We start from the raw sequence: 13,091 nt of genomic DNA on the forward strand, positions 1-13,091 counted from the left end.
ATATGGGATGAATGAGGAGTCATAGATATACACACTCTGGTCCATTTGGGGTTTACGGTGTCACAGCCGAGGTCTATCAATCCACTTATATCTACAAACAGTCCTCGCATTAGCAGACTCCTAACCACGGAACTGTTTTTATTTGTAACCTAATCGTTTATCCACTTAACCGATGGCAGCATCTTTATGAGGAAATCAGTTTGGTATTTTCTGGGCTTATAAAAGTGACAAATTGCTCTTGGATTTATGGTTTTGTCACTTAGAGAAATTTTAAAACATTTTTGATGAGCTAAGTGCTCCTAATGTGGACTAGTTTAATAAATAAGGTAGGAGAGACATTCCCTACGCCAGCCATGGCAAACGCAAATGCTCCTGGGGGCCAGGGAGGCAGCATAAATTACCGCCGCGGCACTGGGTGTGCGACATCCCTGCGCACTGCTTGCATATTAAAGACAAGGGGCCGGTCTTCATTTCCATGAAGGAATGAGCTTACTCTCATTTTTCTTAAAAAAAAAAATTACCGTTTTCCTTTCTCTTGTTTTCCCACTTTAGATAGAGACATGAGTATTTTAAAAAAATGACACTGATGGTGCCATGAAGAATGGCAATGAGCTCATTTTTTGCTTAAAAGTCTCTTTTTTATTTTTAACGTATCACAGTGGTCTTCTAATTTATGGGACAGCCTCAGCGTGCATGGGTGAGTGGCGGCAACTGTGCCAGAGTGGAGGTCACAGGACCTGTGCAGATGCGCAGTCCCCAGTCAGGTTCAGACTGTTGTTGCCAGGGCGACAAGGCCTTCCATCTTTCCCAAGAAGACATGGATGTGTATTTTAACATAACGTGTTTTGATTCTAACGTGATGGCTCATAGATTATAAACTGTATTATTGTAAGGGACAAACATAATGTATCCATGAACCAAAAGTAGGTTTCTTTTCTCTTCTCCACAGATGCTGCAACACACCAGCTCTCTGGCTCCTGGTGATGGTTTCCACAAAAAGGAGCTCAATGTCCTTCCCTAAAGGTAACTCCTTTTCACTAAATCTGCTACCTCAAGTGTGCTAGGATATTACTGTTCGTGTGTCATCGCCCATTCTCAAGGCTTTCTTATGGAAATGCCTGACAAGCATCAAGAACTATAGTCTTTCTGCAAGTATCCTTAAGGGCACGTGTACTGAGTTCAAGAAATTATTTTACGAGAGGTTGTCCACAAGGAAAGCCCTAATTAAGCTCCTCACAAAAGCAATACAAATGTTCAGTTTAGCATTATAGAATCAATACATTGACCGCCTCCATCCTAATGGACGTTTGTATCATTGATCCAAATGACCTCATGCAAACAGGTCATCTCCTTGATAGAGAGGCTTAACATTCCAGAAGGTTGTTGGTAGCATTCACCCCTCAGAGAAACAGGTCTTTGTCTGGTTTCTATTTATTTAGAACCCCAGTTAGAAGCATGTGAAGAAACTAGTTACTCAGAGATAATGAGTTTATGGATTCGCAGGATGTCCGCATGCATTAGCATAGTGCCATGTACAGATGGTCTGCAATTTGTAGGTTTTTTCAGTTTATAAACAAATCTGGAAAAAGCAGACCGTCGAAGAGTTCATGCCAGAAAGCACGATCAGTCCCTGAGCAGTATTCCGGTTAGCTCGGGGCGGAAGGGGTGTCCCTGACGAGCTGTGGGTTTCCTTGACACCAGGCAACATGGTGTGGGTGGCGGGGGAGGGAACTTGCTTTGGAGGGGTGATAGACGGATGCTTCATGGGAGATTATTTTATCGGAGGCCTGTGTTACATTTGAAACTGTTGGCGTGAGTCCTAACCTTTCACCTTTTCTGGACTTTTGTTGTGTGTGTGTGTGTGTGTGTGTGTGTGTATACAGGGTCCGGCAAAAATAAAACACCCTTTTATTACAAAATCATAAGCATGTAATTCGGTAATATAACAGTGTTGCACTCAAGCACACCATATGACATTTTAGGTGTACTGTTCAAATTAAAGCTGTAATTATTACATCTATATTATTAGCCTACCAACCATACTCAAGCAGGCATTCCTTCTGCCAGACCCTGTATGTATATATGTATCCATACATATATACACACACACCTCCCGCACATACACATTATATACATGTGTGTATACACACACACACACAAACCTTACACCTAAATGTTTATTTCCATCAGACAGTATGTCAGAATGCTTATGTTCTTGTTCTTAATATTCTATAAGAGAATGAGAATGTGACTGGTGTTATTTTTTTTTAAGATTTATTTACTTTCAGAGAGGGAAGGAAGGGAGAGGAAGTGGGGGGGAGAGGGAGGGAGGGAGGGGGGAGGGGGGAGAGAGAGAGAGAGAGAGAGAGGGAGAAATACCAATGTGCAGTTGCTGGGGGCCATGGCCTGCAACCCAGGCATGTGCCCTGACTGGGAATCAAACCTGTGATGCCTGGTTCACAGCCCACGCTCAATCCACTGAGCTATGCCAGCCAGGGCTTGTAACTGGTGTTATTAACCATTGAGAAATGGGAGGTAAAAACTAGACTAGAAAGAAAAAACCCCTTCAGTAGGCAGGATCCAAAGCCTTTTTGTCCTTTGAATCTAGATGATATTAACTTGAAACTCTCCCGTCATATTCCACAAAAAATGCCATTGAGCACCCTTTATTGATATTACCTAGCAAGTGTTTCTATCCCTCAATTCCAGTCCTCTATATTGGGATTTGCTAGACTCAGTATAAAATTGAGTTATCCGTATGTATTATAGATGTACCTTCAGATTTATGACTTTTGAAAGCTTCTCAATCCATCTACTCATTACCTGTGATCATTTTCTTCCTGCACTGTTCATTGGCAGCCTCCTTAAGAACACGAACAAAAATAAAAAAAGAACATGAACAATATCTTAAGCCTTCTGATATATTATTACACAGCACCTACTTCAGAGGATGTTCACTGGCACCTGCGGAATAAATGTTCCAGCCTAAATTGAGGTACATGCAAATTTAGAGACTGGTGTGATATACTCGCACAAACGCGGTAAAAGCTCAAACTGCATTTTAGATCCAGGACTGAGCACGGATCCAACCTAGGAGACACACTGTTTCAGAGGCAGGAAGGCAACCTTGTCTGAGGAGACAGGGTGGAGAGGCAAGGCTGCACCAGGGGGTATGCGAGGCAGGGCCGGAAACACTGGAGGCCACGGCAGTTCACAATGGGGCCTCTGGCACTCGTACCCTCTGAAACTTTTTGTAAAGTTACCATCTTACCCACTGACAAGTGTGACTGGATTTCTGCGAGGAAGCAGAGAGGGCGGAGGTATGCACTCTAGCTGGTGAAAGGCTATACGGAGAAGGCACACAAGGACAGGGGCGGGGACAGCGTGGGCAAGGCAGAGCGAAGATGGGGCTCATTCTGCAGCCACCACAGGGAAGCCTCTAGACCGTCACACCCCCAAGAAATGGATCAAAGCAATAAAACAAACATCTCATTCAATTTAAGTCACATCACCACCGGGCTCAGTCATTCGCATCATTTGCCAGATTTGGATGCAGGGACCATATGCTAGTTGTTATTCATTTATATGTAGAATCTAAGAAACAAACATGTACCCCCCCAGCCCCGAGCTCATACATATAGAGAACAGGTTGGGGGATGTCAGGGTTGGGGTGGGAGAAACGGGTGAAGGGGGTCAAAAGCTATAAACTTCCAGTTATAAAGTAAATGTCACAGGGATATAATGTACACCATGGTGACTAAAGTTAATAATACTCTATTGTACATTTTGAAGGTTACCAAGAGTAAATATCTTAAAAGTTCTTGTACTAAGAAGAGATTTTGTCACTATGTAAGATGATAGATTTTAACTAGACTTATAGTGGTGACCATCTGATGTATATAAACATCAAATCATTATGTCGTACACCTGAAGTGGATAATGTTACATGTCAATTATAACCAAATGAATACATAAAATTACGCAAACATTTGTCCACATGTAGCTCATGAAAAGTTATGGTAGCTCCCTCAAGGTTATCTGGAGTTTTGTTTTGCTTTTTGGTAATGAGCAGACACGTGTGGACCACATCTTAAGTCCATAACGATCTAATACAGCCAGTAGTCTTAAACTATTCAAGAAGGCCAATTGTGCCTAAGTCTGTTGGATGACACAGAAAAGCATTTGCTCTCCGGAGACAAGGGTGGGCAGGCATTTCCGGCCTTTCACCTGTCTGCGGCGCTGGAGGCGACTCTAAACAGATGGCGGCTGTCTTGTGGCCGTGAATAGGACACGAGGGAACACACAGAGATAATGCTCCCAGTCTCTGCTCACAGGGGCACACCACAACGCTACCCAATACAATATCTCATTCAATCCTCACGATAACTACACCCTCCAAAGGGAGGCAAGGAAAATCTTATTCTCCCCACAGTACGGATTCCACGATCTAAGGTGACATGCTTGAGAATCGTGGAACTACATGTAGTATACCGTCTTCAAACACTTTTTCTAAGACAAGACATGAGCTGTTTTCTAATGTCTCTCATCGGCCAAATGAACGGCCGCTCCTTACCATTTCCCGCAATTTGACTTGGCGAACTCACATACCAGCTAAGTCTTAGCTGAGACTTAACCACTGATGTGTGTGACACCCCTCTGCTCCTAAGGGAGCACGTTATCTTCTAATGTTAGTGTAGGCCATTACTCTCTTTGCCTCTTTCAGATCAGATGTCGCCTGCCCTCTCTCCCTGTTAGCGTTCCCTTTAAGTTATTTATAACGGTACTATTGTGTTTCCTCTTTGCCTTTTCTTTCCAGACTGTACGGATTGATCTTAACGCCTCCTACATGGCTGTTTCTTCAATGGAGCTCTACTTATCTGATTATGCATCACAAAAGGAAGCAGAAATTCTGCTTAATTGTGAAGCCACAGCAGCGGAACCAGACAAACGATAGGAACCTAATGATCACAGAATCAAATGCACTCGATGCTGAATGAAATGGCAGACACCACGGCCTCTGCAGGAGCCTGGATTCTGACTATGGAACTTCCTGTTCTGACATTGTGTGTCTCTTGTCAAGTCAGTGTTGTCCTTGAACTTCCCTGTTTCAGTTATGAAAGTCAGGGGCAGCCTCATGTAATTCTTTTTTTTTATTATTATCCACTTTGACAGGTAAATGGTCTCTGGGAAAGTGGACACCGTGGATCCACTGTTAGGTGAAAATGTAACACTGTCCTGAGTGCAGAACGAGACACATTTGCATTAACGTAAAGCATTTACAGGAATGGTGATCAGAGGTAAAAGACATCGAACAGACGAGACATTGTAAGAGTGGAGAGAGATAATCGAAAGCCAGTTTGTGAGGGAGGGCACAGGCTGCCGTTCGCGTCTCAGCTGTGCTTTCCAGAGTGCAGGGTTCTCACTCTTGGCTAATTCTCTCTTTGCTCGCTGCCATCTGCTAGGGGGAAAGGAATTTTTGTTTTGGCTCTTTGATGAAGCAACATGTAGGAGATGCTTCCAAAGCCTGCTCTCCCAAGGAATGATCTAAAATATTGTGTCGCGTGCTGCTCCCTTTTTAAGGGATTATTTTAGGGTGGGAAGAACTCTCTAGCCAGATGACAAAGAGTTGGCTTTCAGAGAGCCTAGAACTGTTTCTGTATTCCCATTTCCTCCCACTATTTCTGGAATGTAAATAAGGTTTTCAGGTGGTGGTGAGGAGCCATTAACTAACGGTTCCCTTTTCCCGTTCCTTACTACCATGTATTGTGTACTCAGGCACAGAGACTGCAGCCGTCATATTAAGGATGAGAGCATTCAAGATTCTAAGTGTTCACATCATAAACTGGCTTTAAATGCTGGTATCGAAGCTATATATGATTAGATAAGGGACACAAACACACATTCCTTACTTACACATACATACACACACACCATCTGAGAAATCAGATCTGTTCAGAATAACAATTCCATCAACCACAGAGAAAGGCTAACCAGGTAATGATCTACAAAGGAAACGCAGGGACAGACAGGGATTAGCTCAGCTTCCATACATTAGGTGGCTGAGAATGAATTAGCATAATCATAAATTTGTTCCAATTACAGAAGGCAATTATCAGAGACCCGCTTACAGCATTATCAAAACGCAATCAGTGAAGTGCACCGACATTCCAGGTAGACGCCATTGAGCTGATGGCGCTTTAATACAGAAAAAGGCTCTTCACTCCTTCACCTTCCACCCCTTTGATGGCTGACCACCCCACACAAGCCTTTCAGCTGACAGACACACAGCATCGTGAGAGAAGAAAAAGTACATGCTGTAAGAAGGAACAAAAAGTGTGCTTACCATAACAACACAGCTGCCAAAGAACCGAAGTTGAAAGTCTTACGTGGGTAATTTCGCCAGGTCATCGGTTCAGATACTACTTTTAGATTTTAAACAGTAATTCACATCACCTCTTGTGCTCTTTCCAAAATATTGATTAGGAATAAAACTGTGACTAAGCAAGCCAGTCATTACCTGCTCCTAACAAAAAGTTCTTTCTGTAGAAATGTAGTGCTGTTTTGCAAAGGTAGCCTTGCTGCTGTTCCTATTTTTTTTTTCATTTTGCCTCCCCACTATAAACAGACCCTGTTGCTTTCTCAGCCATTGCCAACCTGAAAAGCATACAGGACACACATGTTTTATAAAGGAGGCAACAAATTTAGTCTCAAAATTTTAGAGCTGAAAGGGCAATTTAATTTAAATAGCCAAAATTGTACACATATGTTGTGTCCAGCACTTAAGGAAACAAATGTTGAGGAGATACTCAAGGGGTGGCAGATTAATAAGAAGATAAAAAGGTATTTCTATTGTAACTAAATACAGTGCATTGGTTTTTTTTTTTTTTTTTTTTTTATATTAAAAAGGATGGTAGGCCCAGTGCAGCTGAGGCAGGGAAAAGAGTAGGACAAGGAAAGGGAGACAAACATTTCACTTTTATTGATGGTCTGCTATGCGTCAGGTAAGATGCCAAGCTCTTTTACATATTAAACCACTTGGTGGAGTGGATGTTCACTGTGTTTGTACAATTAAAAAAATAAGCACTAAAGAACTGAAATACAAGCATGCTCAAAATTCTGCCCTCTTAAGTAGACAAAAATCTGCCCTTTTTTTCCTCATAGTCATCTCTCTTGAATTCTTGACACATCCCTTATCATTACATTTCAGTCTGTCTGCCACTCCATCAGTTCATGCTTCCACCCCATCAACTCACTGAAATTGCTCTCCCCAAAGTCACCGAGGCTCTCCGAGTTGCTGTATTCAGTGCACACTGTTTTGTATTCTTAGTTGACTTTCGGGGTTTAATGAGGACTTTTCTTGAATTTTCTCTGCCATTGGTTTTTATACTACTACCTATTCTCTGTGGCCATCCCTGCTGTTTCTTTTACTGATTTCTTCTCTATCGAAACCTGACATACTGCATTTGTCTTAGGTCTCAGGGTGAGGCCTCTCTCCACATGCTGCCACAGGGTCTCCCCACATGATAACGCCAGACTCGGGGTCATGCGTGGCCATACACTGAATATTCCCAAATTCATATCTTCAGTTCACTGACCTTCTTGAGCTACAGCTCCTTCCATTCAGATGCCTACTCAGCATCTACCTTTGTGTGCCTCAAAGAAACTTCAAGCTCAACAGGTAGAATTGGATTTACATTTTTTTTTTCTGGCAGAAATAAAGGGATAGCTGATTTCCTTACCTGTCTGATATTAAAATATTTGAACACTGTCATCTGGACATAAGGAGTTGATGAAATAAGCTTACATGAAGAAGAATACCCTTGACAGAAGGATGTATGGGATGCAGAGGGGCAGGCACAGCCAGGAGCTGAGAGCCTCAGGAGACTGACGATAATCCCGGGAAGAGACTGGTGGAGTGAATTGGTGGTGACGATGGGTATATAGTAATGAGCCTTGACAAGACATTAAGTGGTGAAAGAGAATGAACAGACACTTGGGACTCATTTAAGACTTGAAGACAGAACAAAAAAAGTTGGCACCCATATTCCTGACCTGGACAAGTGATAGAGGAAAACTGGGTAAAAAGGTCATTGTAGATGCTGTACTGATAGGTGCTGGTTGAGTATCACCCCGGTGCCTAGCATACAAAGACACTGTCAAATTAATAGGAAAAAAACAAAGGGAGAAAGACCAAACATGGCGATAGAAAAACAGGCCAATTACTTGAATAATTAACTTACTGACACACACAGTTAAGTTTAAGATGTATATAAGGCATTAAACAAGCATGTTCAACCCAGATCCCTCTGCAGCTCCAGACCTATATAGTCAGCTACTTTGGGGGCATATTTATTTCACAGCCTTCGGGATAAACTGCATCCTAAGCTCTAGGAGTGTATTAAATCAAGCAGAAAATGTGTGATGGGGAGGAAGAGATTAAGCCACAACCTGCAGAATAGCTGCACATTAAGGTCAGGAAAGAGGAGGCTGATTGTGAGGTAAGAGAGAAATCAGAAATGTATGTGTCATGGACACCAAGACAGAAAAATATTTTAAGTACAGTCATGTACCACTTAACGACAGGGACAGTTCTGAGAAGTGTGTCCATTAAGTGATTTGTCACTGTGCCAATGCAGAGTGCACTTACACAAGCCTAGATGATGTGTAGCCTACCACACACCTAGGCTCCACGGTATATAGCCTACTGCTCCGAGGCTGCAAGCCTGTACGGCATGCAAGGCATGCAACTACGCAAAACGCTAGGTTAAACCAAGCACAAGAGAAAATTGTGTAGTCAAGGCAAGCAGTAAGCAAGATGTATGAGGCTACCGCTGGCGTAACAAAGAAAACTGTTTTACAGCAAACTTTTTTATAAGTAGAAGAGTATACTCTAAAATAATGATAAAGAGTACAGTATATATTAAATACCTAACACCCGAACCAGTAACATAGTTGCTTGTTATCACTATCAGGTATGTTGCCCTGTATATAATTGGATGTGCTGTATTCTTGTAGGAATGGCAGCATGCTAGGTTTATTTACGCCAGCATCACGTCGGACATGTCACTACTGTGTTACACTATGATGTCACAATGACTATGGTATCATTAGACGACAGTAATATTTTTTAGCTCTAATATAATCTTATGTAATTTGTCACTGATGGGAAAATTATTGTTGCACATGACTGAACTTAAAAATCCCTACTGAAATTAAAGGTGAGTGTAAGTCAGGTCTCAGGCTCTATTTTAACCTGAAGCTCCTTCTGTAGCAGGTTAGAGGACTCCACTCTTGCCTTTGTTCATTTTAAGGACAATAATAATAAAAATACTCTCCTCCTCTGTTCCTTTTCCTCAATATTCACTAAGACTTCCCCAAAGTCAATCGAAAAATAAAGTAGTATCTTAAAAAATTATACTTCACTTGAAAAATAAAGTAGTATCTCTATCTCACTCCTTACAGCAAAACAAAGCCCTAGGCATATAAAATATTAAAAAATGTAATAACTGAAGCCACAAAAGTATCATAAGAAAGCATAGGTGAATATTTTTGTAACTTTAGAGAAGGGTTTCCCGCATGGTGTAAAAGCCAAATTTATAAATATTGACTATTAAAGTTCAAAAGTTCAGTGTAACGAAACGATGCCAAAACAGGTAAGCATGAAAAAAGGGGGTAAAATATTACAAAAGGACACTATGCCAAAATCAAAGGAGATCTCAGATACATTTTGTGACTTATACAATTGAATGTCCATCCAATAAAAACAAACACCAGGTAGTACATCCTACCAGTATTTACTGAATAAAATACAAGTGGATAACTAACATACAAAAAGTTTTTCAACCTTTTTGATAATTAAAATGAAAACAAGATATTACTGTTAGCCTATTATTATCATGGCAAACTGATACTACAGAGGTTGGCAAAAGTTTAAAGAAATGGATGTTTTTGTTACTTTATGTCATCATTTAAATTAGTACATCACTTTTGTGTGACCATCTTGCAATTTTTACCCAAACTGAAAATACTGGTATAATTTAATACAAATTTTCACTGGTTTCAGTATAATAACCATTAGGAAAAATCCAGAAATATGTGATGTTAATTATGCCTCATTTATAATGAAGATTCTGTAAACACCTTTAATGTTCACTAAGAGAACACATTATTAATGCACACTTACATTACTCAATTAAATACTATGCAAACATCAAAAAGTATGCATTTTTAATTTTAATAGAATGGGAAATGTTTCTATGAGACATTATCGAGTGTAAAAAAGCAGATCATAAAACTATATTTTTATTATCTCTATATTCAAACACACTCAAAGAGCTGAAAGGCTGTTCATCAGATCTTATTTGGATGGTGAAGCTTTTCAGTGACTGGAATTTTCTTCTTCATAGGTTCCTAGATTGCTGTAATTCTCAGGATGAGCTATTCACAATATTTCTGGCTCTCCTCTTATCAAGGACATTTGCACTTCCTGGACCCTGGTTAGTTTGGTGGGTCAAGCAACTCGTGCTGGCCAATGAGCTGTCAGTAAGAGTGACTTATCAGATCCAGGACTGAGCATTTAATTTCCTATTGAGACTCTCCAGACCTCTCTCTCTCTCCCTGTGCCACAACGGCTCACAGTGTTTGGGAGAATGTCTACTCCATAGGCCTTGGAACTAGTAAGAGTGTCAGTGAAACAGGGCACCCAGCTGACATGTGACAGTCATGTAATTTGAGAGAGAAATAAATCTTTGTTATTTTAAGCCACTGAGATTTCTAGGTTGTTTGTCATTTTATCACTACCTAGCCTACCCTGTTTTCTACACTCCATATTATTTTTATAAGCAGATATAAAAGCTATTTTCATTAAGAAGTATATTTTCATTAGGCAAATATATATTCCCCAAAATACTTCGGATACTCCTTGTCTGTAAGAAGTAAACAACTTATTTTAAATTGCATACCCTTCTTTTTCATAAACGAATACATTAACTAGAAAAACAATCCGTTTCAAGATAGCTAGGAGGCTAAGTGGCTGTCCCACACGGCATTTTATCTTCATTGCTGTCCTCGCCTGGCTGTTCCAGACAACTTGATTTTTGAATAAACTTACACAGTATACATGGCTAATGAGTCATTGCATTAAAACCCTAACCTCTACGTTCAAGGAGAAAAACTCAAATGAAATTCTATTACTTTTACTTCATGTCATACTTACTTCAATTGACTATACAATTTCATTAAAGAAACTGAGTTTTTCATTTCAGTTTTTATTTTTTTTTTAAATAACACAGGTAGTTCCATGGGTTTCAAATATTCCAAAAAGATCTAAAAGGAAGCGAGTGACTTTGCATGTCCAACATACTCTCATCTGGGGAAGGCATGTACATTTGTCCTTTCAATCAGCCTGGGCAGTTAAACTGGGCAGCTTCCTGTCTGTGCCTGTCCCGTTCACCCTTCTCTCCTTGCACTCGGACTTTGTGGAGTGGCTCAAAGCCACTGTTTGGTCGTCACAGCACTACAGGGAATGTTTACAAAATCCACTAAATGGCCTCGTGACTTTTTTTTTTCCCAACTTGGTGAAAATGAGACTTTCAACAGCCTCTATTCTACAACCCCCTCCTCCTTCCTTTTTAATTTAAATTTTGGTACTAAAATGAGCTTACTATATCCCATTAATATCACTAGGGGAGACACTTGTTCTCTACCCAATGTACAGATTAGTCTATAATTCTCCGCACTCCTATCCATCATCACTCGAGGACTTCAAAACGCCTATATATAACATACTTAGCAGCTTATTTGCCTTAAAAAACCTCCTTTTCACATTACTTATTGCTTCATGGTTGTACATTTACATAAATAAATAAATAAATAAATAAATAAATAAAAAGTTGCCATGCAACCCCTCATCCACCATAAACTGTTGTTGGAAGGAGGTGGTACTTATAGTTTGATTTCACAATAGTTGGGGAGTTGATCTTACACAAAACATTAAAAAAAGGAAAAACCATGATCAAAAACTGTCAAGAAAAGTATAACCTACTTTGGAATTAAATATTTGACTATTTGAGGACAGCTAAATGCATATAAGTATATCTTAAATGGGTGTATAGTTTGTAAAGAATCAGCTGAATATAGAATTTAGAAAAGCAGTAGGATGCTAGACCATAAATGTATGCATTGCACAAATTCTATAGTCTACATAAAGATTATCAACAGTTGATTTTGTGTAGTACTTGCCTATTAAATCAGTATGAAGTTGATCTCCCGTTCTTCCTTTATATAATGACAAAGATGTCACCTTCTCTCCCCTACTTCACATGGATCTTGAGAGATTGGAAATGAAACTGGGGATAAATGGATTTTTGTAAAAGTGTGAAATAAATTAATGTAATGTGGTAGCAGATTCCAGGAATCCATAGTCTCATGTGGCTTCACTCAGGGTGCCAATAGTTTAAAACATGACACAGAACAAGAGCAGTTGAACAGAGGCCCTGCACAAAACTCAGGGAGTCAGAACTCAACCCTGGAGGCACCGAGGGGCCACGGATAGATTTTAACTAAAGCAGTTTTGCTCAAGAAAAATCTTTCTGGCTTCAATGTGGAAGGTGCCGAATGAGGCTGAGGACTAGACAGGCCACAAAGGGAGGGGAAACAATGAGGGCCCGAATAAGGCAGTGCCGTGAAGATGCAGATTGCAGACAAAATGCAGAATAAACAAAATTAGCAAGTAGTGATAACTGAAGGTGAGAGAAAGAGTGAATGAAGGAACTGAGGAAACATGCATGACTCAGAAGTTCCTAGCTCAGACAGCTGGTACCTTTAACTAAGACTCGGCGTCCTGCATTTTCAAAGTCAAGTACATGTTTTTTACCTGTTAGTGTTCAGGCAGCATGACTTAGGCACGTGGACCCACCCAGCTAGCTCAACAGACACCCCAGCAACATGCTACAGCTGGTGTTTCTGGGTTTAAGTAATCTACAGAGTGATGTTCAATGAAAACAATGCTGCTTTGGGCTTCAGGTTGGTGGTGATAGTTTGATAGGTCAAACTGCGAAATAAATCTATCATTTTTGAGTTACGATGAGGCT

At 40.5% G+C, this 13,091-nt stretch overlaps 1 protein-coding gene across 1 annotated transcript in view; it reads right to left on the reverse strand.

Moving 5' to 3' along the window:
- UNC5D (unc-5 netrin receptor D) overlaps positions 1–13,091 on the reverse strand; it is a 221,152-nt gene that overhangs the window by 118,484 nt on the left and 89,577 nt on the right. The gene's annotated exons all lie outside the window — the stretch shown is intronic.

This window comes from Phyllostomus discolor, chromosome 11, assembly GCF_004126475.2.
Source record: "Phyllostomus discolor isolate MPI-MPIP mPhyDis1 chromosome 11, mPhyDis1.pri.v3, whole genome shotgun sequence".
NCBI classification, from domain to species: domain Eukaryota; kingdom Metazoa; phylum Chordata; class Mammalia; order Chiroptera; family Phyllostomidae; genus Phyllostomus; species Phyllostomus discolor.